The sequence below is a fragment of the Staurois parvus genome, unplaced genomic scaffold (genome assembly GCF_062004578.1).
Source record: "Staurois parvus isolate SC_StPar_1 unplaced genomic scaffold, SC_StPar_1.0 ptg000525l, whole genome shotgun sequence".
In the NCBI taxonomy this organism is placed as follows: Eukaryota; Metazoa; Chordata; class Amphibia; order Anura; family Ranidae; genus Staurois; species Staurois parvus.
In genome coordinates, this window is record NW_028318321.1 from 196,201 (window position 1) to 219,002 (window position 22,802).

The following is a 22,802-nucleotide window of genomic DNA, read 5'->3' on the forward strand; positions in this document are numbered from 1 at the left end:
GGCCACAGTTGTTTAAAATCAAGCACTTAGGCCTGCAGACTGCTTCTACAAACCTTTGTGGAAGAATGGGTCACTCCCAGGAGCTAAGTGAATTCAAGTGTGGTACCGTGATAGGTTGCCACCTGTGCAAATTCAATCTGGAAAATTTCCTTGCTACTAAATATTCCACGGTCAACTGTTAGTGGTATTATAACAAAGTGGAAGCAACTGGGAACAACAGCAACTCAGCCATGAAGTGGTAGGCGGCGTACAATGACGGAGCAGGGTCAGCACATGCTGAAGTGCAGAAGTCGCCAACTGTCTGCAAAGTCAGTACCTAAAGACCTCCAAACTTCGTGTGGCCTTCAATTAGCACAACAGTGCATAGAGAGCTTCATGAAATGGGTTTACATGGCCCAGCAGCTGCATAAAAGTCTTACATCACCAAGTGCAATGCAAAGCATCGGATGCAGTGGTGAGAAGCACGCCATCACTGGACTGGAGTAGTGGAGATGTGCTCTCTGGAGTCACGAATCATGCTTCTCTAGCAATTTGATGGACGTGCCTGGGTTTGACGGTTGCCAGGAAAACTGTACTTGCCTGATTGCATTGTGTAAAGTTTGGTGGAGGGGGGATTATGGTGTGATGTTGTTTTTCAGGGGTTGGGCTTCATGCCTTAGTTCCAGTGAAGGGAACTCTTAAGGCGTCAGCATGGCAAGACATTTTCGAAAATTTCATGCTCCCAACTTTGTGGGAACAGTTTATGGATGGTCTCTTCCTGTTCCAACATGATTGCACACCAGTGCACAAAGTAAGGTCCATAAAGACATGGATAAGCGAATTTGGGGTGGAGGAACCTGACTGGCCTGCACAGAGTCCTGACCTCAACCCGATAGAACACCTGAATCCAATGATTTGGAGGGGTGTCCCAATACTTTTGGCAATATAGTGTATCTATGTGTACATACAGTAGGTGCAAACTGGGATGAATTAGAGCAGAGACTGCAAGCTAGGCCTTCTCATCTGACATCAGTGCCTGAACTTCACAAATGCGCTTCCGGAAGAATGGTCAAACATTCCCATCGACACACTCCTAAACCTTGTGGTCAGCCTTCCCAGAAGAGTTGACGCTGTTAAAGCTGCAAAGAGTGGGCCAACTCAATATTGAGCCCTACGGACTAAGACTGGGATGCCATTAAAGTTCATGTGCATTAAAAGGCAGGCGTCCCAATACTTTTGGCAATATAGTGTATGTAGGATAAAACGGCGGCATTGGGTAACAATCTCATGTTTGCATGAGCAAGCAGCTAGTGCTGTCTGACAGTTGCATTTGCTGGAAACAGCAGTTATTCGTGCTACAAAGAGAACCCCTTGATAAGCTGACCTCAGACTTGTCTGACAGTGGCTGTGTATTCTGCCTCCATAGCATAAACATGCTGGTCCAGCTGAATTTAGGTCTGATATTCTCCTGAAAATTATAGATAGTGAGTAATCTGCCTGTCCTCAAATGACTTGTACCAACATTGATACTAAAACAGTGCTGACTGTAGCACAGGTGTGATTCTTCCCTATCCTTCTTAGACAAGTAGTAGAGTAGACTGGATGTACTTATAGGAAGAGTTTCTGAATGTTACAGCAACATTATTTGAAACATTGTAAAAGGCCCATTAATGTGAATGTGGACTTGTCCATATTTTACCTGAGTATTAGATTGGGCACTCTAGTAACATGGCATCAGTCAAATATTGTCTAAGTGAAGGAAGATTCTTGGCCAGTAGCTAATAGATATGGTCATGGTGACTGGTGAGCTATAAGTACAGCAGCTTCAGGTTCCAAAGGTTTTTCAAGTTATGGAGGGCTGCAGAATTTACCCAGTATGTCAGTTGTCACAGGTGCCAACGCCAGGGATGTGTCCTGCCATTTTATCATTATCTTTAAAAGTTACGGCTAGACATTTATAATGGAGCCAAAATGCAGATCTATATTCTTTAAACCTGAACTCCAGGTGAGTACACAGTTGTGTTTTTACTTGCTAAACATTTATTCTGTTTAACCAGTTTTGTTAGTCATACAATCCTACCAGTCAAGAACACTGGATAAAAATACACCGCTTGGCTGTTTATTGAAAGAAACATAGATCAGTCTAAGGCTGGCTATACATTTTGTAATTTTCTTGTATAATTTTCCTTTAGATTTACATAAATTATATAATTTAAGGTCAAACCTGAACACTTTCAATTTGTATGCAATCAGACAGGTGCTTACACTAAATGGTTGACAGTAAATCTAAAGGAAATTCAACAAGAAAACTGTATAATATATGGCCAGCTTTAACTTTTGTGCACTTGGTCTCTTCTGATGTCTGCATATTCTCTACCAGCACACGTGCACTGTGGTCAAATTTGGTTGGCTACTAGTATTGACCCTTTCTCTGGCAATCTAAGTACTGTTGTACAGGTGATTACAGGAGTTTTAGATCAATACGTATTCAGGTACTGGCACTTGCAACTAGTATACATTTAAAGTAGTTGTGAGCATACACTATTATAGACTTTTTCTAATACAGTTAGAAATATGCAGGTACCATACCTGTTTTGCTTAGTTTCAGAAATTATCTTTATTACCTTTTTACAAGGTTAAAAAGTTATGTCATATGGTCATACATCTCTTCTTCCTGATAGTGGGGGGACGGGGTTACCGAACATTGAACAGACACACAGTATGTCTGTTTTCCATAGTCTGGTCATCCTAAGACAAGATGCAGGCTGTGCTTGAGCAGGGGAAATGTTCAAGAGGCAGTCTGTGATTGGAAGGGGTTTTTGCCAGAGGCAGGCTGTTATTGGTCGGGGCGTGGTGCCAGAACAGATTACTCAATACAAGCATGCTGTATGTCTGCACAGTATCTTGTACCTCTGAATGGTCAGTCAAAGGATGACAACTGACCACCTAACACAGAGAAGCTTCTCTGTGTTAGGTGGTCTGAAGTTTGGAACAGGGATCACTAAATGGCGGACCACAGTCTGGACCCAGATTGAGTTACATTCCTGTCCAACCACTGCCAGGCCACTTAGCAACTGGATATCCTCTCCTGTCCTTCCACCACTGTCATCCTCACAGCAGGGCAGGGGGTTGGTGGTTTTGCAATTCGGGGGGAGAAAGGGAGTCTTTCAAATTAGCAAGCAGGTAATAACCCGCTTGTTAACATAAGTTGGGCAGTTTCCTCTCTCTATCCAGATCTGCAGCACCTCCCGACCCCTGCTCTGCTGTGGGGATGACAGCGGCAGCCAGGTCAGAGACCCAGTAGAGGACATCTAGACTGATAAGTGCCTTTACCTGCTGTTCTAAGGTAAAACTGTGCAGGGGAGGCTGCCACTGAAAAAGGGACTGATGTAAGGGAGGAAAGAGAGGCTGTGACTGCAAGGGGGATTGTGATGGGGTTGTGATTGCTAGAGGCACTCTGATGTAAAAGGCCCTTGAGGCACTGTGGACACTAATGTAAAGAGGGTGGCCTGAAATATAAAGAAGGGCTGAGGACACTGATGTAAAGAAGGGGCTATGATGTGAGGAGGGGTGCTGAGGATACAGATGTAAAGATGGCTTTATGATGTGGAAGAAGGGCTGAGAACACTGATTTAAAAGGGGGTTGTGATGTAAAAAGGGGACTATGATGTGAAGGGGGGATACTGAGGGCACTGATGTAAAGAGAGGGACTGTGGTGTACGGGGAGCTATGATATCAAGGGTAGGCTGAAGACACTGACATATAGTAGGGAATGTGATGTGTTATAGCATACATGAGATTTGGACCTCTGCCAGAAGAACATTTTACTGATGGGACTTCTATGAATTTTAATTCAAGACTTTTGGTTTAGAATAAGGAAGAAAGGTGATTGACAGGATCTAGCAGGTACTTTAGGTGGCATAACTGTATGAAAATGTTAGATGATTTATAAAATAAAATACACACAGGGAATACCGAGTATAGTCTGGCTAGGTACTTGGTTCCCTCTATGGTTTGCTGCCCTATGCTAGCAAGCTATAGCATGGTGGTGTGAGTCCTCAGATCTTTGTGTGTGTTTACCAACAGTGCCAAAATCTAATCAAATGAGTATTGGACGTACTCTTGCTTTTTTAACTTTTCTTTTCCTGACAGGATGCTTTAACCTTTTTACTGCCACCAATGTACGTAGAATGGCTGCCACTGCTGGTAATGTGTATAAATCTGACAAGCTGACTGACTGTTGGCTGTCAGATGGAAGCGATCTTCCACACACACCGTTAACACCTGCCAGCCCCCCCCCCCCAAACTGCATTGCATTAGTTTCATTGGAGGACAGGGGAGACATTATGGGTATTGTAGACCCCTGGTGTCTTATTAAAAAGAACCTGTCACCAGAAATGCATCACACAGATTACTTTTTTTTTTGTGATTGAAAATAAAATATGTAAACATAAATAAATAATATAGTTTACACCCAAACACTCCCCCCCCCCCCCCCCGAAAAAAACAAAACAATTGATGAAGTTCAAAAAGGCATCAGCTATAATTTTTTTAGGCACATTGGATACCTGGCTCCTGAGCCTATGGCATGTGAAATATGCAAAATAATATTGGAATCACATGACATCTATTAAAGGACCATAATTGTTCCCAGTCTGGCCACCACCAAAACTCCATGAAGGAAGTTCCAGCTTCCTATTCAGTAAGCAATTGAAGCACAATTACCCATGCTTTTTCCAGTTATGCAGCTTGCAGAACAGTTTTAGCTTGATTTCTGTAACTATTGAAATGATTGGTGTGTCTTTAGTACCTGACCTGTGTGAGATGTACTAGGTGTACATACATTTACCCCACTATATTGTACAACGCTGAGCAAACTTTTTGGCGCTATATAAACACTGTATAATAATAATAATAATAATTTAAGGCTGCATGCAAAAGACAAAAATTGCCTCACCTCAATTTAATATTAGACCTTTAAATTACTTTTTATATATGGTGGAAGTTCATAAATGTGATCAAACTCCTGTAGTTCTGGCACAGCAGAACTCATAGAGTGGGAATGAGAAGCAGCACAATGAGCCAATCAGTTGCCCTGCAGTGCAAAGAGCATGGTGATAGGAAACTAGAGCAGAGTGGCAAAGAGATGAGCTCATCAGTGTGCTGTTTTTCCCTTCACTGTACCGTCACAAGGTGGGGGTTGGGGAGGAGACCTTTAAGTGAAAGTGAAACTGCAGCAAAGAAAAATGAAGTTCCCTCCCCTGCCAGACTGTGTGTGTGTTAGTGCTATATAAATCTCAGGGCTGGATGGACAGAAATGAAGATCCTTTAAGAGGTAAAACAGCTCTCATGCGTGTATTTAGCTGTTTGCCTGGAGATATGTTTTAACGGCACATTATGCCAGCATTACATGGTCATGTGCAGGGGCGGACTGACAACTCATGGTGCCCCCCAGGCAATAGGAAGTCATGGGGCCTCGCCCACACTCAAACCACACCCACAAAAACCTATGAAAGGTACCAGGGGCATCTCATGGGGCCCCCTACCGACCTCGGGCAGTGCCAGAGTGCCTAACTGGTCAGTCCACCCCTGGTCATGTGTGATTTAATGTTTATAGATTTTGGCTGCTTTTTCGCCTTGCTGCAGGACAAATATAGTTATACCCATTGTTGATGTTATGCAGCAGGAGTAGGAAACGTTAGCGATCCAGCAGTTGTGGAACTTCAAGTCCCATTAGGCATTGCCTGACTCTTGACAACCACATATATAACTCCCAGAGGCAGTGGTATGATGAGATTTATAGTTAAACCACAGCTGGAGTGTCGGGGGTTGGGAAGCGCATTAGAAATGTTGGAAGGGGCTGAGCAGTGCTGATGATGTTCACTATTGAATAATAATAATAATTATCACACTCCTGGAAGTGAGTAAATGCAGCTGAAGGATGTTCTGTGGCTTAGTATGGGAAAAGATATAAATTATTTCTGACTGAGATTCTAAAGTCACTTCGCTAACTTGCACTTGTGTCAAGCATGAACATTTTGAAACTGGGTCAGTCACTTCCATTTATTCAGCTAAGATCTGGAGAGTTCTTAGAATGGACTATATATCTTTCTGGAATGTTCTGATTAGCAATTCTAGAATTGTTTTTTCCTGTGGAAACCTTAGGGCACCTTAGAGAAACATGTTTGAACACTAACCCTGCCTTCCCACTGAGTAAATACACAAACTATCCTCAAGTGATTTATTCAGCTATTTAGCTATTTTGGGTTTGGCCTCAGAAATTGTTTGTTTTTAAGCAATTGCATGACACTTTATCTGAAGGTAGTGCTCAGATATACTATAGAAGGAACTAAACAAATTGTATTGTAGAAAAAAAACATTGCAACTTTTAACATGAAAAACCAAGAAATATATTCAGTCCACTAACATGTAGTATACTGTTGTTACATTAATGTTTATTTTTCTTCTCAGGTGTCTGTTTGTACCCTAAGGGTGTATATCTGGAAACATGAAAACAGTTCTTTACTTACCTTTTATTATGCACTGTTATGTGGGGCAGTACAATTATTGGCTAGTATGAACTGAATAGAAAAGAGATGGTAAGAGGTGTCCTTCCTTTCATACACAACTCCCTCCCAAACCTAAAGGAGTACATATTGATGCCAATGGCAGAAATGAATATAGCTATTGGTAGACAGTTAACAGGCACCTTAAAGTGGGCCTAACCTTTCTCCCCAACATGAGAAAAAAAAAATCAATTTTGTTACAGTAAGAGGGGAGCGGGAGTAAGATGAGCTGAACCTTCGATCTTAAGTGAAGGTCTGATTTAATTGTTTCCCTTTCCAGCTAGATGCACTTATCTGCCTTTTGCTACTCCATTCAGCCAATGAGAGTAAAGAGAAATGGCAAGTACCTCTGGGTATGGAGAACTTGAGACTAACTCCCTTTCCTCCCTCTTGACAGGGCTCAGCTTCATAATTTGCTATTGAGGCACCCAGTTTTGTGTTAGGCCCAGGGAAAGAGATATTACACCAACGTAAGCTTCAGTTGGGATTGACGTGGAGAATACATAGGTCTTTTTCTCACCAGTCACTCAGGCGAACAATCTGAGGTAAGGCAAATGAAAGGCAAGTATAAGTAAAGTAGCTGTGAGACTGGCATTAGCAATGGATTTAACCTTTTACTTTGCCAAGCCATGATGTCAGATCTTCTTCAGTTTGAGATGTAATATGGCCTCTTCCTGTTCCAACATAACTGTATACCAGTGCACAAAGCAAGGTCCATAAAGACATGGATGAGCGAGTGTCAGGTGGAGGAACTTAACTGGCCTGCACAAAGTCCTGACCTCAGCCTGATAGAATACCTTTGGGGTGAATTAGAGAGCAGACTGTGAGCCAGGCCTTCTTGTCAAACATCTGTGCCAAACCTCTCAAATTATATATATATGTACACACGCACACACACATGCAGTTAGGTCCATATATATTTGGACACAGGCACAATTTTATTTTTTTTTGCAGGTATTTACCAAAACATGTTCAAGCTATAGTTATATAATGGATATGGACTGAAAGTGCACACTCTCAGGTTTAATTTGAGGGTATGTACATCCAAATTGGAGGAAGGGTTTATGAATTACAGCTCTTAAGATAAGCCACGTCCCCTTTTTCAAGGGACCAAAAGTAATTGGACAATTGAATCAAAAGCTGTTTCATGGACAGGTGTGGGCTACTCCTTCATTATTTCTTCATCGATTAAGGTAAAGGTTCTGGCATTGATTCTAAATGTGGTATTTGCATTTGGAATCTATTGCTGTGAACCTACATCATGTGCTCAAATGAGCTGTCCATGCAAGTGAAACAGGCCATTGTAAGGCTTCAGAAATGAAACAAATCCATCAGAGAGATAGCAGCAACATTAGGAGTGGCCAAATCAACAGTTTGGTACATTCAGAGGAAAGAAGAATGCACTGGTGAGCTCCACAACAAAAAAAAGATTGGACGTCCACGAAAGACAACAGTGGTGGATGATCGCAGGATCCTCTCAATGGTAAAGAAAAACCCATTCACAACATCTAGACAAGTGAAGGACACTCTCCAGGAGGTGGGCGTATCATTGTCAAAGTCTACAATCAAGAGAAAACTTCACAAGAGCAAATACAGAGGGTTCACCACAAGGTGCAAACCATTCATAACCCTGAAGAATAGAAAAGCCAGATTAGACTTTGCCAAAAAAAAATCTAAAAAAGCCAGACCAGTTCTGGAAATGCATTCTTTGGACGGATGAAGCTAAAATTATTCTGTACTAGAATGATGGGAAGAAAAAAGTGTGGAGAAGTCCTGGAACAGCTCATGATCCAAAGCACACAATGTCATCTGTAAAACACGGTGGAGGTAGTGTGATGGCATGGGCATGCATGGCTTCCAGTGGCACTGGGTCATTGGTGTTTAGTGATGATGTGACATAAGACAGAAGCAGCTGGATGAATTCTGCAGTGTTTAGAGATATACTGTCAGCCCAGATTCTGCCAAATGGAGCAAAGTTGATTGGACGGCGCTTCACAGTATAGATGGAGAATGATCCAAAACACACTGCAAAAACAACCCAGGAGCTTTTGAAGGAAAAGAAGTGGAATATTCTGTAATGGCCGAGTCAATCACCTGATCTCAACCCAACTGAGCTTGCATTTCAGTTGCTGAAGGCAAAACTAAAGTCAGAAAAACCCACAAACAAAGAACAACTTAAGACAGCTGCATTTAGATAGGGCAAAGCATCAGAAAGAAGGAAACCCAGTCTTTGGTAATGTCCATGGGTTCCAGACTTCAAGCAGTCATTGTCAGTAAAGGATTCTCAACAAAATATTAAAAATGAACATTTTATTTATGATTATATTCATTGGTCCAATTACATTTGAGCCCCTGAAAATGGAGGGACTGTGTATAAAAATGATTGCTGTTCCAAAAATTTGTACTTGATATTTATGTTCAACCCCTTGAATTAAACCTGAAAGTCTGCATTTCAAATTCATTTGGATTGTTTTGTTTTAATTTATTTTGGTGGCATACAGAGCCAAAAATATGAAGATTTTATCTGTGTCCATATATAGACCTAACTGTGTGTACACACACACACACACACACACACACACACACACACACACACACACACACACACACACACACACACACACACACACACACACACACACACACACACACACACACACACACACACACACACACACACTTACACACTTACACACTTACACACTTTTTCACTGTATAAACCCCTTATAGTACTGATTAGTGACAGCAGGTAGTTTGTATCAAGGTACCTGCCTATGACAAGGGACTCTTTCATGCATAATATTATATTACAGTCCTGTCTGAAAACAGTGTTTTAGATATTTTTTTTCATTAACCACCTGAGGATTTACCCCCTTCCTGACCAGGCCATTTTTTGCATTACAGCACTGCGTTATTTTAACTGACAATTGTGCAGTCATGCAACTCTGCACCCAAATGAAATTTATGCCCTTTTTCCTCCACGGATTGAGCTTTCTTTCGGTGGTATTTGATCGCCTGTGCATTATTTATTTTTTGCACTATAAAAAAAAGACTGATAATTTTGAGAAAAATTTTGTTTTACTTTTTGCTATTAAACTTGTCCAGTAAAAAAAATTTGCTACATGTCTTTGCTAGACAAAATCCTAATACGTGTAAATTAATAGGTTTACGTGAAAGTTATAGCGTTTACAAATGGCGATATAGATACTGGAATTTTTTTTTTTTACTACTAATGGAGACGATCAACGACTTATAGTGGGACTGCGGCGGACATTCTGACACTGGGGGGAACTGACCTGGTGTCACTGAAATCCCCAGTGACACCAATACAGTGATCAGTGCTAAATAAAAGCACTGACACTGCACTAATGGCACTGGGCAGGAAGGGGCTAACATGAGGAGCGATCAAAGGGTTAATTGTGTGCAGGAAGTGTTTTACTAGAGGGTCTTGTCAGTGTGCTTCACTGTAATCACACTGCTTTGAATGGCTGTGCTGTGCACAGCCATTCAAAGCAGTGTGCCCGAGCTGACAGGGAGGAAAACTGTTAGTAAACATAACAGTCCCCCTCCCTGTCAAAGATGCTTGGTAATCACCGGGCACTGGCGGGTAATCACCAGCCGAGACCCGATGATTGACAGCCACGGCCACAAATGGCGGTGCGGTTAATGCAAAATCATGTATATATATGTGATTTTGCGTACCCGTACCACACTGTAGCAGTATTTCTGCTATAGGGCGGTCGGGAAGCGGTTAAATAACATTTCTGAGCTCTGAGTTTGATGATATGTACCAGATTCAACCTCTATAAGTAAATATACTGTATGTCTTATGTTCTGAGACTGGATTAGATATTTTGTTCCCTAACCATATACCTGGTTATTTATTTTTACCACTGTTTTTTAAAAATTTGTATTAGTTTTGGAAGGAGTGGAGAGGTATTAGAACCCCTTTCAGGTTTTATTGATGTCTGTGTCCCTGTTAGGAAGATTCGCCCTCCTTATTTGTCCTGATTTCCATTATCATTGAAGGTGAAAGTAAAAGAAAATTCCCCATTTTGGGTTGTCCCCAGAAAGTAATAGAGGGGAAATCTTCCAATGGGGGTTCTAGTTCTGGTGACCTGGGGATTCCCAATAAATCCCCTTAATTTGCAGGGATTTCCTCCAACTTCCTGTTTGGCTATGAAACAGGAAGTGAAGGGAAATCTCCGTAATGGGACACAGATTTCGGGAAAAAAACTGACGGGTTGTAACTCTCCCTTGCTCCATCCAAAATGGGGGAAAAAAAAAGTTTTGCTTATCGTTCTACTTTAACTAAATTGCTCACCACACTTTTTTTGAGGTCAACTAATTGATTATGAAAATAATCATTAGTTGAAGCCGTAGTAGATGTAGTAGTAGTTCCACCCTCACTAATCATTAGTGGAAGCCGTTGTAGTAGTAGTAGTACTACCCTCACAGAAATTTGTTTACAAATAGAGAAAAGCATGATGAGTAAATTTTTTCTTTTTTTTTTTTATCATCACCATTGTGGGAGTATTGGTCAGTCATCAGTTGAGCACCACTGGTTTAAGCAGTTGTATTCAATAATTCAGAAGGCATAGTGCAGAAATAATTAGCCATTATTTTGGATAAACGATACTGGTGACCTCTCTTTGATCCTGTAATCCAGACATGTTAATTGGACTTGGCAGAGCAAATGTCACATCATTTATACAAGTGAAATTTAGAGCTGGACAGCATTAACCCACAAGAGCCTCAACAATGTGACTGTAATGACGGAAATGAGTTTCCATAACTTTACCAACCCTGGCAGTCACGCAGAGCATTCTTTTGTCACTACTGTCAGTGCAGGAATGTCAAAGCTACGTCATCAGATTATGGCTTTGGGGTCATTTATTATAATTATGGGACACATTGTATTAGTATATGCAGTTATGATAATCCCTTCTGTTTTGCAAGGAAGAAGAGCAGTCTTACCTGTTCTATAGTTGGGACAGGTTACTCCTCAAAAACATATTGACATGGGGATCTCAGGGAAATGTTCTAGAGCAGTGTGTGCAACTCTAGGTGTTTTCCTGCCATTGTGTTAACACTTGTAAAATCTAATAATAAAACCAGCAGCCTCTGCAAATATCCAATTCAGCCTTATGACATTCATGTTCACAGCAGCCACACAAGTTTTCACTAAGGCCTGTTGGTCTTCCAACTCTACAAGCAAAAGACATAGTTTTTAATAAATAAGAAAATGTCCACAATCCTCAAGGCTTACATAGAAAAGTTTAAACAAATTTGGACTCCTTAGGGCTAACACTGTCTCCCTTACCAACTTAGATTTTTCATTGCTTGTTCTTTAATACACAAGACCACCTGAAACACCAACACTGATGAAGGTTGTGCATTGGCTTCGATCCACCTTTTTTTCTTGTGCATCAAAGCCAATTCACAACCGTCATTAGTGTTGAAATTCAGGTGGTCTTGTGCATCAAGACCACCTGAAACACCAGCACTGATGAAGGCTGTGAATTGACTTTGATCCACCACTAGTTATCTACCCCTTGCTCTCATCCCCTCTGTGGCCTCTACTAGACATCTCTCTTTTCTTTTTTCTGACTTCTGCATCTTTCTTTTCAAAACATCTCTGTTTCTGTATGATGTTCACTGGCCCTCAGATTCCTCCATTCACCTTTATGCCCTTTGTCTTAAGGCAGTGCTCTATACCTAACAACATAAACCCATACTCCTTTGTGCAAGCCCATCCCCTTTTCCTAAAAGCATTGCCTTCAGCTGGCTGTACATCATTTCTTCATCCACGTATCTTTCCTGCTGGCTGTTGTATTCTAATACCCAGCACCCACTGCTGTCAAAATACCTGAACAGTGACTGCAGCTAATTGGCTGTAGCCGCTGTTTGGCTAACATTTCACTCTGTTCCTTTTACCTTCAGACTGAAGTTTACTGAGTTAGGTGGTTTCAACAGGGCCACCCATGGATCGATGTTTGACCAAAAATCAATCTGTATATGACCACATTCACTAATGCGGCCCTGTAATTTCTTTCTTTTTTTATTACACTTTTTATTTAAATTGACAGGAATACAGGGTTGAGTTCCGTTCGTGTGGATCAGTCAGACAGCACATATAGTCTTCAGAAAGGTCCATCAGATAATATGTTTATTCTAATGCTCCATATTGACTTACTCTGTACCCTGTTATTTTCTTTTTTAATACAATTTTTAATCATTTTTTTGAAATACAGATTAAAATAGGGGATTATTCGGGTAAGGAGGGCAAAGCGTAAAGGTTAAAGAAAGTGGGAGACATTGTTTAGCGAAAAAAAAGAGGGGGGTAAGAAGGAGGGAGTCCTGGGGGTAAAGGAGAAAGAATGGAGGGGGGGGGGTACTTCTCCCTCCAGCGGTGCCCCTGACACTGGTGGGAAAGTAATTCATAGAGTCACAGTATATCAACAAGGGCGTCCAGATTTTAAAATGCTTTTCTGATTGCTTTTTGAGCAATGTGGTTAATTGTTTCATAAGTTTGTATTTTTCATGAAGTTGTTTCTTACTGTGTTTCCATCTCCTTCTAATCTCCTCCGTGAGCAACCAAACCTCTCCTCTCCCCCCCCCCCCCCATGGTTTTGTTTATTTGAAATGAGCAATGCACTTTAGTTTCTGTCAATTGCAGTGCTCTATGCACACTATAAAGCCCATAGTCCATTAATTCCCCAGTCTGTTTCAGGAGTGAGCAAGAGAGGGTTCCTACATACAGTACAACCATTAAGAACTAATATAGCCACCCTCTAACAGGAAATCAAATCACAGCAGCAAAAAAAAAGCAAAAACTTGGAGATCTGAGGGAGGTCAAGAGCAATAGAAGTTACTTTTTTTGAGTTAAGAATATATTCTTGAATAGTTAATTTGAATTAGTTTCTTTTTCTGTAAGACTAGACTTTAGTGTCACTTTAAATCCTTGTACACATGATGAAAATCGGACAAAAAAATGCTTTGTGGGACGATTGTCTGATAATCTGGTCGGTAGTCCACAACTTTCGAGAGCCGATCATGGCAGTTCATGTGAAAATATCCAAAGAGACAAGCACAAAACAAACAATTTTTGTGTAATTAATAAAGTAATTGTGCGAAGAAAATCAAGTCACCAAAACCATGCATGCTCGGAAACGAGAGAATGCATTACAATACAATTCATTACATCACTCCTAAAGTTGTATTCTGTCGTACAAGAATTTTCGTAACTTTAGTTGAAAATAGAAAAAAAAAAGGTAAATTAAAAAAAACAAGAAACACTGCCAGCCCTATTCATGTAGAGGAGGGGTTAAGAGGGGGAAACTTCACAAAGAGGGTGAAGATGCACTTTGAGAGCATTTTTATTTCTAAATTGTACAGTTACAAAGTAAACACATTAGTGGGCATTTCTTTTTTCATTAATTCACTAATGGTTATTTAGTAGGTCATAGCAGGCATTCTTATTAATCTGCCTGACTGCAGTTGTCTTGCTGTATTTATTTGTACTGTAAATAAAAAAATGACTTCCTCTGAGTTCTGGTGACAAATATATCTGTGTTCGTGGATGTATTATAAAGCAAAATCTTTAAAACCTTACACAAAAGCCCTGTCACAGCATCAAGTTATTTCAGAGGCTTATACAGCGCAAGCTTATAATGCTGGACTTAGCCCAATGATTGTCCCCACACATCTTTAAATCTTTTATGTGGTTACAAGCTAAACAGGTAATCTCTGCCCCTCCTGGCTATTAGTCCTCATGAACGCTGGACATTTTTACAACTGCTGTTTTTGGCTTTTGGCATTTTTTTTCTGCAGGCAGTAAACTACAGGCAGTAAACTATGTGTCCATGCGCACATAGGCTTTAATCAGCGTTATTGGCACTGGCGATTTTTGGCTGGACCCCCCCCGAAACAGTGGGTTTCTAGAGGAGTTTTTTCAGCTGAAAATTCTAATTCTGGTAAATGTGAAAGAACGCAGCAAAACGGTGTAAGAAAACAAGGATACAGTGGGGAGGATTCCCCCTTTACTGTAGATTGATAGGCACTTCAGCTGGGACCAGATAAATTTTGATCTGTTCTGTCTGTTGGAAAATGTCTCCTCAATCAGCGCCACAGGCTACAGCCTGCAATGCTATATCATATGTATGGATGGGAGAATCGGGTAAGTTTTTAATACTCATCTATGGCCAGCCTAACACTTAAGCCCATAGACTAAGCAATTCTGCTAACCTTCTGCTACAGGTTGAAGGAAAGAAAATTGCTCGATTTCCCCCATCATTTCCTCCTGCAGCGCTATTGTGTTCTGCCAGCGGGGAGCCTTCCTCGCTGCCTGAACATAATGATTACTATTGGCGACTAAAGCCTCCGGCAGTAATCACAAGAAAAAATCTGGCAGGCTGATTGGCAGTACATGTGCAGGACCAAGATCCTTGCTAGTGCCTAGTGATCCACTGACATGGATCAAGCATGCAGCCACTGAAGTCTGAACTTGTACCAGTTCAGCAATGTAATCGGGAGTGTGTCAAGGATCAGGGTGACAGTCCAGAGCCAAAGGCAGCTCCCATAAATCTATATCTCCCCATTTACCTTAAGAATGTTTTTTTCTCTGACATTCATTGACGGACACAGCTTCTCTTCTTAATTCATGACGAAGCAGTTTTTATAGCCCCACCTATAGGAGTAGGACACTACGCAGAAAAAAGACTCGGCACCTCCTGTGGGCAATCCCCTTCTGGGCTTAAAACACCTCTCTACTATAGGCCTAAAGTCATTCTGTCTAGTGTCTTCAGGAGTGTGGATGTGTGTGTTTTTCCTGCTGGGACTTGTAGTCCCACAGTTTTCTTTCTCTTTTCTCTTGGAATTGTGGCGTTTGCTTCTTTGACAGGCCCTGCTGTCCCCGGGGCTGGTGTTCCACCCTGCTTTACTGTCGCTGTCTTTGCTGGCATGGCTATTGAAAGCCAAGGTCTGGAAGCCAGGGGGTTGTCTGGTTCGGTGATTCCAACTCTACTTCCCAGAAAATTTATCATCACACCTGGAAACCCTATATCGCTGGTGCGAAGCCCTGTGGTTCCATCCTAGCTCTATCTCGGTGGCTTGGGTGTTGGCTTTCCGGCAAAGTGGCGTGGATCAGAAACTTACTTTGAGCATATGATGATGGGGCAAGTCTCTGCTCTGGCTGTTTTCTTTCAGCGCCCCTTGGCCACACATTCTTGGTCCGCACTTTCATTCAAGGGGACTGTCAAGTGGTGCCCCTGCGCATTTCCAGTTGCCACAGGGGGAGCTTAAATTTAGTATTGTGGGCTCTTAAGAAGCTTCCCTTTGAGAGCATCCAAGATATTCCATAGGTTACGCTCTCGCAGAGGGTTGTCTTCCTAGCTGCTATCGCTTCAGCGCTACAAGTGTCAGAATTGGTAGGTTTGGCCTTTTGAGCCATTTTATCTGACTTTACACGATGACAAGGTGCTGGTTCGTCCCTCCCCCTTCTTTCTTTCTAGGGTGGTGTCAGATTTTCACTGTAATAAGAACGTTGGCCTTCTTAAGTGTTGCACCCCAAAGAGGTGGACCTGCACTCCTTTATATGAAGTTTGCGTGATTTGTGTGTACTTTTTTGTGATGGCTGCTTTTTGGTAGCCCACTTCTCTTTTCGTGTTTACGGTTGGTCAAAAGTAAGGCATGACGGCCTCTTCTGCCACTTTTTCCTATTGGATTCGGCAGACATTTGTGCAGGCATATACCATTAAGGGTTGGGAACCTCCTTATTACGGTGCACTCCACCAGGGTTGCTACCATTTCCTGGGCATTCCGCTGTCAGGTACCTGTTTCTGAAGTTTGCACAGTGGTGACTGGTCATCTGTGCACGTTTGCTAGCTTCTGTAAAGTTGCAGTGTTGGCATCTTCTGAAGCTAGTTTGGCTGCAAAGTCTTGCAGATGTTGACTTTCAAGCACCCCTTGGGGTGGTTTGGGATGTTGGCTTGTTGCCCTGGGTGTTTTCTTCATTAGTTGGTTTGCCCACCTCTCGTTGTGGCACGGCTTCAGGACATCACTGCTTGGTCACAAATTTAAGAAGAGAAGCTGTGTACGTCAATGAATGTAAGAGAACTGAATTTTTTTGTTATTCTCCGAAATAAACCCTTTCTCTGAGTTCATTGACTGACACAGCAACCACCCCTCAATGGAATTCTTCTTTGATACTGCTTGTGACTGGAGGCCTATAGCAGAGAGGTGGTTTTAAGCCCGGAGAGGACTGTCCATAGGAGGTGCCGAGTCTTTTTTTTTTTGCCTAGCGTCTGGGGCTATAAAACCCTGCATGGTCATGAATTAAGAAGAGAAGCTGTGTCTGTCAATTAACTCAGACAAAGGGACTTTATGGTGAGTAACAAAAAATCCAGTTTTTTCAATATTGTATAGTTAAAAATACAAGGACACACATTAAGGGGCATTTCTTTTTTATTAATTAATAATGTTTTTTTAGTAGATCATAGCAGGCATCTTAACTAGTCTGCCTAACTGCAACAGTTGTCTTTATGTATTTTGTATTCGAAATAAAAAATTACTTTCTTTGAGTGCTGGTGACAAATATATGTGTTCATGGATGTATTATAAAACACAATATTTTAAATCGTACACAAAAAGGTTTGTGTAAGTCAGTCAGTCTTAGTCCCTGCTGAACTGACCGAGGCTGAGATTTGATGCATCTGTGGCTGGCTGAACTGTTCTTATAAACAGTTCCCCCCACTACCTATCCTTCATACCCTGTGTAAAAAAAAAAAATCAGTCATATGATTCTGCAGCTTCGGCTGCCCTGTGTAAGGGAGCACTTGACAATGACTGTGGAAGCCAGGGAAGCCAGAGCTGCAGGATTATGTGTCCGGACTAGACCAGATTAACCGCATGCCGCCCAGCCACTGTACATATACGGCGGCAGGGCGGCACTCGCAGGCAAAACCACGTTTTAAAATGTGTGTTTTGTAAACAAATAGGGGGCGCGCCGCCGCCCTATTTGTCCCGCGGATCACCGCCGCAGATGTCAGTCGCCGGGTCATAGCCGCTCCTTAGCGGCTATGTCCCGGCAATCGGCGGCAAACAGTGACAGCACAGCTGCAGTAGCTGTGCTGTCTGTCACTTCCCTGTCAGCTCGAGGATGAGCTGATCGAGAGAGAACAGTTTCTCTTTCTCGATCAGCCTTGTCCTGCCCAGTACACACCCCCGCCCCCTAGTAAAACACTCCCCTCACTCCTATAACCCTTCCCTGTAAAATAAAGTTAACCCCTTCCTCCCCATTGCCATTAGTACAGTGTCAGTTTTTTTTTTTTTTGCACTGATCACTGTATTAGTGTTTTTGGGGATGTCAGTGACCCCAAGTCAGTACCCCCCAATGTCAGAATGTCCGCCGCAGTCCCGCCATAAGTCGCTGGTCGCTGCCATAAGTCCCTGATCGCCACCATAATTCGCTGATCGCCGCCATTAGTAGTATAAAAAAACCCTAAAAATCCCAGTATCTTTCCCGCCATTTGTAAACGCTATAACTTTCATGTAAACCAATTAATTTACACGTATTGGGTTTTTTTTTAGACATGTCGCAGAATGCATTTTGGCAGAAATTTATGACTAAATTTGATTTTTGCATTTTTTTTTACTGGACATGTTTTATAGCAAAAAGTCCAAAATATTGTTTTTTTTTTCCTCAAAATTGTCAGCCTTTTTTTTTATAGCGCAAAAAATAAAAACCGCACAGGCGATCAAATACCACCGAAAGAAAGCTCGATTAGTGGGGAAAAAAAGGATGTAAATTTCATTTATGTACCATATTGCATGACCGCGCAATTGTCCGTTAAACTAGCGCAGCGCTGTATAGCAGAAAAATGGCGTAAATTGCAGTATTTATACCATAGTTTGTAGACACTATAACTTCCACACAAAGCAATCAATATACACTCATTGGGATTTTTTTTACTAAAAACATGTAGCAGAATACATTTTGGCCTAAATTTATAACCAACTTTGAGTTTACTATATATTTTTTATAGCTGAAAATAAAAAATATTGTTTTTCTTCAAAATTTTTGGCATTTTTTTGTTTATAGCATGAAAAATAAAAAGCGCACAGGTGATCAAATACCACCAAAAGAAAGCTCTATTTGTGTGAAAAAAAGGACGTAAATTTAGTTTGGGTGCAGCATTGCATGACCGCGCAATTATCAGTTGAATTAGTGCAGCGCCGAGTAGCAAAAAGAGGCCTGGTCATTAAGGGGGGTAAATCCTCTGGAGCTGAAGTGGTTAAAAGGGGTAAATTCACGGATCTTTTTTACATAGAGTGTGCAGGATAGGTAGGAGTGGGGGTGGCAGTGTTCGGCTTTTCTTCCACTTTAAATCAGGGTTGTAATTGGTCTCTATAACTACACCAGTAGTGTACAGAATATTTTGTAATGAATACAAAAGGCTGTGCGCCTATGTTATGTTTTAACCCATTTGTGAATGGTTTGTGTGCATGTTTATTTAAGAGAAAAATCCACGTCACTGTGTGCTATTAACTGCATGGTATGAAGAGAAATCTTCCTCTACTCACAAGGTCTTGGGTTTCATGTACACGAGCTGCTCCTAAGCCTGAGTTTAGGAGCTTTTGGCATTTTTTTTCCAAAGCTCCTAAACTCAACTCCATAAAAGGCTTTTAGCAGAGTTTAGGAGCTGCCACGTTTAGGTGAGGTTAATCCTCCCCCTCCTGAATGCGGAAGAATCGCGTTTAGGATAGGAACGCTTTGACCGTTGACCGTGGGAAAACGCAAAACACTGCAAAACCCCGGTTTCCATGTTTTGCAGCGATTTGCATTTTCCCATGGCCATTGGTCAGGGTATTCTCATGTACATGGAGCCTTATTCTCACTGCCACGTCTACATTTAGCTTTTCTAAAAGTAGAAGATATTTGGGACGTATAAACAATGTTTATACTTCCCAGATCACTTTTTCCTCTGATTAGATGGTTTTACTTCAAAGCAGGCTTAGCCAATTTTAGATACATTTACATCTGTTCAGTTATGGTCAACTCCGCAAAGCCAACATTAAAGTGATTCTAAAGGTAGTAATTTAATTTAGTTTTGCACAGATTAGCCTGATCCTCTTCTTTTAGGGTCCCTGGCGGTGGTCCTCACTGCCGAGTGCCCCAAGTACGGGGTTACTTGAGCAGGCTCGCTCCCAAGACACTCTCCTCTGAATGGACATTGTCCATTAACACACATTGGCCCCATCCCCTACTCTCTCCTCATTGGCTCACTGGCTGTGATTGACAGCTGTGTGAGCCATTGAGAGAGAGACCTGGAAGAGCAGTGGCTCTCATGCACATCGCTGGATGGAGATCAGGCTCAAGTAAATATGAGGGAGGAGCTACACCCAGAAGGTTTTTTTACCATAAAGCATTAAGGTAAAAAACCTTCTGCCTTTTTAGAACCACTTTAAGGCTCCATGCATGCTAGCGTTTTTTAAGTTCTTAGAAGTTATGAGCATTTTTTTCTGCTCTTAGAAGCTAATAGTGTTATCCTATATGTCCATGTACACTTTTTTATGCTAGAATCATTTTCCAAGCTTCAGCTTCTAGGAGCAGAAAAAAAAGAGTTTTGAAAGCGTATTCCAGGCAAAAAAATATGCTGAACTTTACTACAAGCCAGCACAAAAACGCTTTTATCAGCGTTTTTTTTTCTAACTTTTTTTGAGCTTATAAAAATGACAGTGTGCATGGGGTCTTAAGGAGAAGTTCACCCTTGGGAACTTAACCCCTTGACGCCGACGTCACACAAATACACGGCCTCACGGAACTGGGCTTTTTTCCGTAAGGCCGCATATTTGCATACCTGTCTTTGTGCTGGGAGCGTGCCGCACAGCGCACTCCCAGTACAAAGACCGGGGTGTCATTGAGAGCCACGGGTCCCATTCTAATGATCGGGAACCGGGACTCCCAATTCTGGGTCACTTGACCGCTGTGATAGCCTCTGATTGGCCGGCCCCCTTTTTTTTTTTTTTTTTCTCTATGAATGGAGAAGAGAGATACATTGTATCTCTCTCACTCCTGGCATAGAGAGAAAAAAAAAATGTTTGTAAATAAAAATACCTAGATCAAGGTTTGATCTAGTTCAGTGCCAGGGTTATTGTTTGGGTCAGGGTCAAAGGTAAAGGTCAGGGTCAAAGGTCAGGATTTAAAAAAAAAATGGTATCAGTTCGTGTAAATGTCAGTGTGTTTTAGGTAAAAAAAAAAACAAAAAACAAAGTGTGCACTATTGTTTCTGGGCTGTACTGCGGGTACAAAGAACAGATAACATACACATATATGGTATCACAGCGATTGTCAAGAGCTTGATAATTTATTTTAGGTTGTTCTTTGGTGGTAGGTTATGGTAGTAACAAGAAACACACAGCTAAATAAAAAAAACATTTTTTTTTTACTATTTGGGCCAGTTTTCCTTTGATAATAAAATAAAATCAGGGGATATCCATTACCATTTATCACCAAATGAAAGCCTAATTTGTCCTGAAAAAAAACGTGGTATAATTCACCTGGATGTACAAAGTAGTTATGATATGTACGGTTTTACTAACACATGTCAACGTTGCAAAATTGTGCTTAGGCATTTAGATTTGTTTTACCCTTAGGCGTGAAGGGGTTAAGATTCATTAATTTTTATGGTGGAACATGTAACTTGCTCCTGCGGCTGCTGCCCGCTTCACTGCATCTAGTGATAGCTAGCAGGGGAACTCCTGCCCCCTATAGCTGTCACTATTTTTAAAAAAACATGGGGGCTCTGCCTGCCTTGCCATGTCATTGATTTAGAGAATTATGTAAATGGCAAACTACAAGTACCAACAGCCTTTGCGGCTGTCGGCTTGTAGTTCTCAATGAACTACTATGGTGCTGTTGAGCGCTGTAGTAGTTCATCGTCTCTTCCTGTCAGCGTGTAGCTGCCTGCCTGTACAAGGTACGAACACACAGACTGACAAGTCTGCAGGAGTCCTGCATGGCACCCCCTATCTGCTGATCGTGGGTGCAATGCTTTATAGGCTCCAAGTAGAAAAAAAAAGTAAAATGTATTATTTTTACCTGAAAAAAGATGTGTATTATTTTGTTAAAAAGCTGAACTTCTCCTTTAAGCAGGCCATGAACCAAAATCTTTCTTTATTGGGTAAGTTCTTTCAAACATTGAGCATGTAAAGGCTTCTGAATGTCATTAGAAAACCATAGGATGCATTCAGATACATTTACAAATGTTCGCTTTGAGTCAATGGTCCATTTTTTACACTAGTGTGCATGGAGCTACCCTGTTTCTAGGGAGTAGAGCAGGGTTTTGCTATAGCAAAGGCTTTTGTAAACAGATGGTATTTCACATTGAATTTCTTCCCTGTAAACTTAAAAAATGGGCTATGTTCCTTATTTGGCTGTAAGTAGAGGGGAGAGACATGGCAATCAAGTCTATGCTATTTTGGCCAAATGTGCATCTAGAACTACTGGTGTACAGAACAGATAGAGCCTGAATATAGAGCATGACTATAGCTGTTTCAAGCTTGCTTACTCTCTCTCTCAGTACATTTTCGGAAATTGACATTTGGTCCTTTTTTGCCACCCACACAATAATCTGAAGACTGATTTTATGGTCCTGGGTAGATTGTTGATATGGTTTAGTGAAAATGGGTGTAGTTGCGTTTAAATGTCAATATGCTTATGCTGATGTAGTCAGTGTTTGGATGGGTTTGTTAAACTGGGTTAAATAAGATTCTATCGGGTAGGAGGGTGGGGGTTGGACTGCTGCCACAACCAAATGTCAGGCCATTCTGACAGGTAAAGCTTTTTATAGTTTTGAAGCCTACCCCTCCCTACAAGAAGTCTCAAAGCATTGACTTCTAGAACGGCCTTGACATTTTCAAGCCAAAAAAGGAGCTACTTGCACAACTTTAGTATTTTGGTTTAGATATATTTTAATACTTTCTGAATCACTAACCTGGGGCAAATCGGAAGAACGGGAGAAATTCAGCATATTGAAACGAGGGTTATCATGACAGCACTCACCATTTTTGGAAGGTAATGTCAAGAAAGGCAGCCTCTATATTTTTCTCATTGCAGATTTATTTTAAACTGCCATTTGTTTGTGTTATTACATTGTTCATGCAGCAAATGCATTGTAAAAGACACCTAAATCCCAGGTTTTATGAATAGATCATTATTGGGAGTACCGTGTTTTACAAACTACACAGTTCAGGAGC

At 41.4% G+C, this 22,802-nt stretch overlaps 1 protein-coding gene across 2 annotated transcripts in view; it reads left to right on the top strand.

Annotated features, from left to right (window-relative positions):
* Positions 1-22,802, top strand: part of NT5C2 (5'-nucleotidase, cytosolic II) — a 158,503-nt gene that overhangs the window by 18,999 nt on the left and 116,702 nt on the right. The window contains exon 1 of one of the 2 annotated variants that reach the window (XM_089690240.1): positions 6,947-7,090. The exons of the other annotated variant lie outside the window; for it this stretch is intronic. The gene's annotated coding sequence lies outside the window, so the exon portion shown is untranslated. Of the gene's footprint in view, positions 1-6,946; positions 7,091-22,802 lie in introns of those variants that run through there. 2 annotated transcript variants of the gene reach the window in all.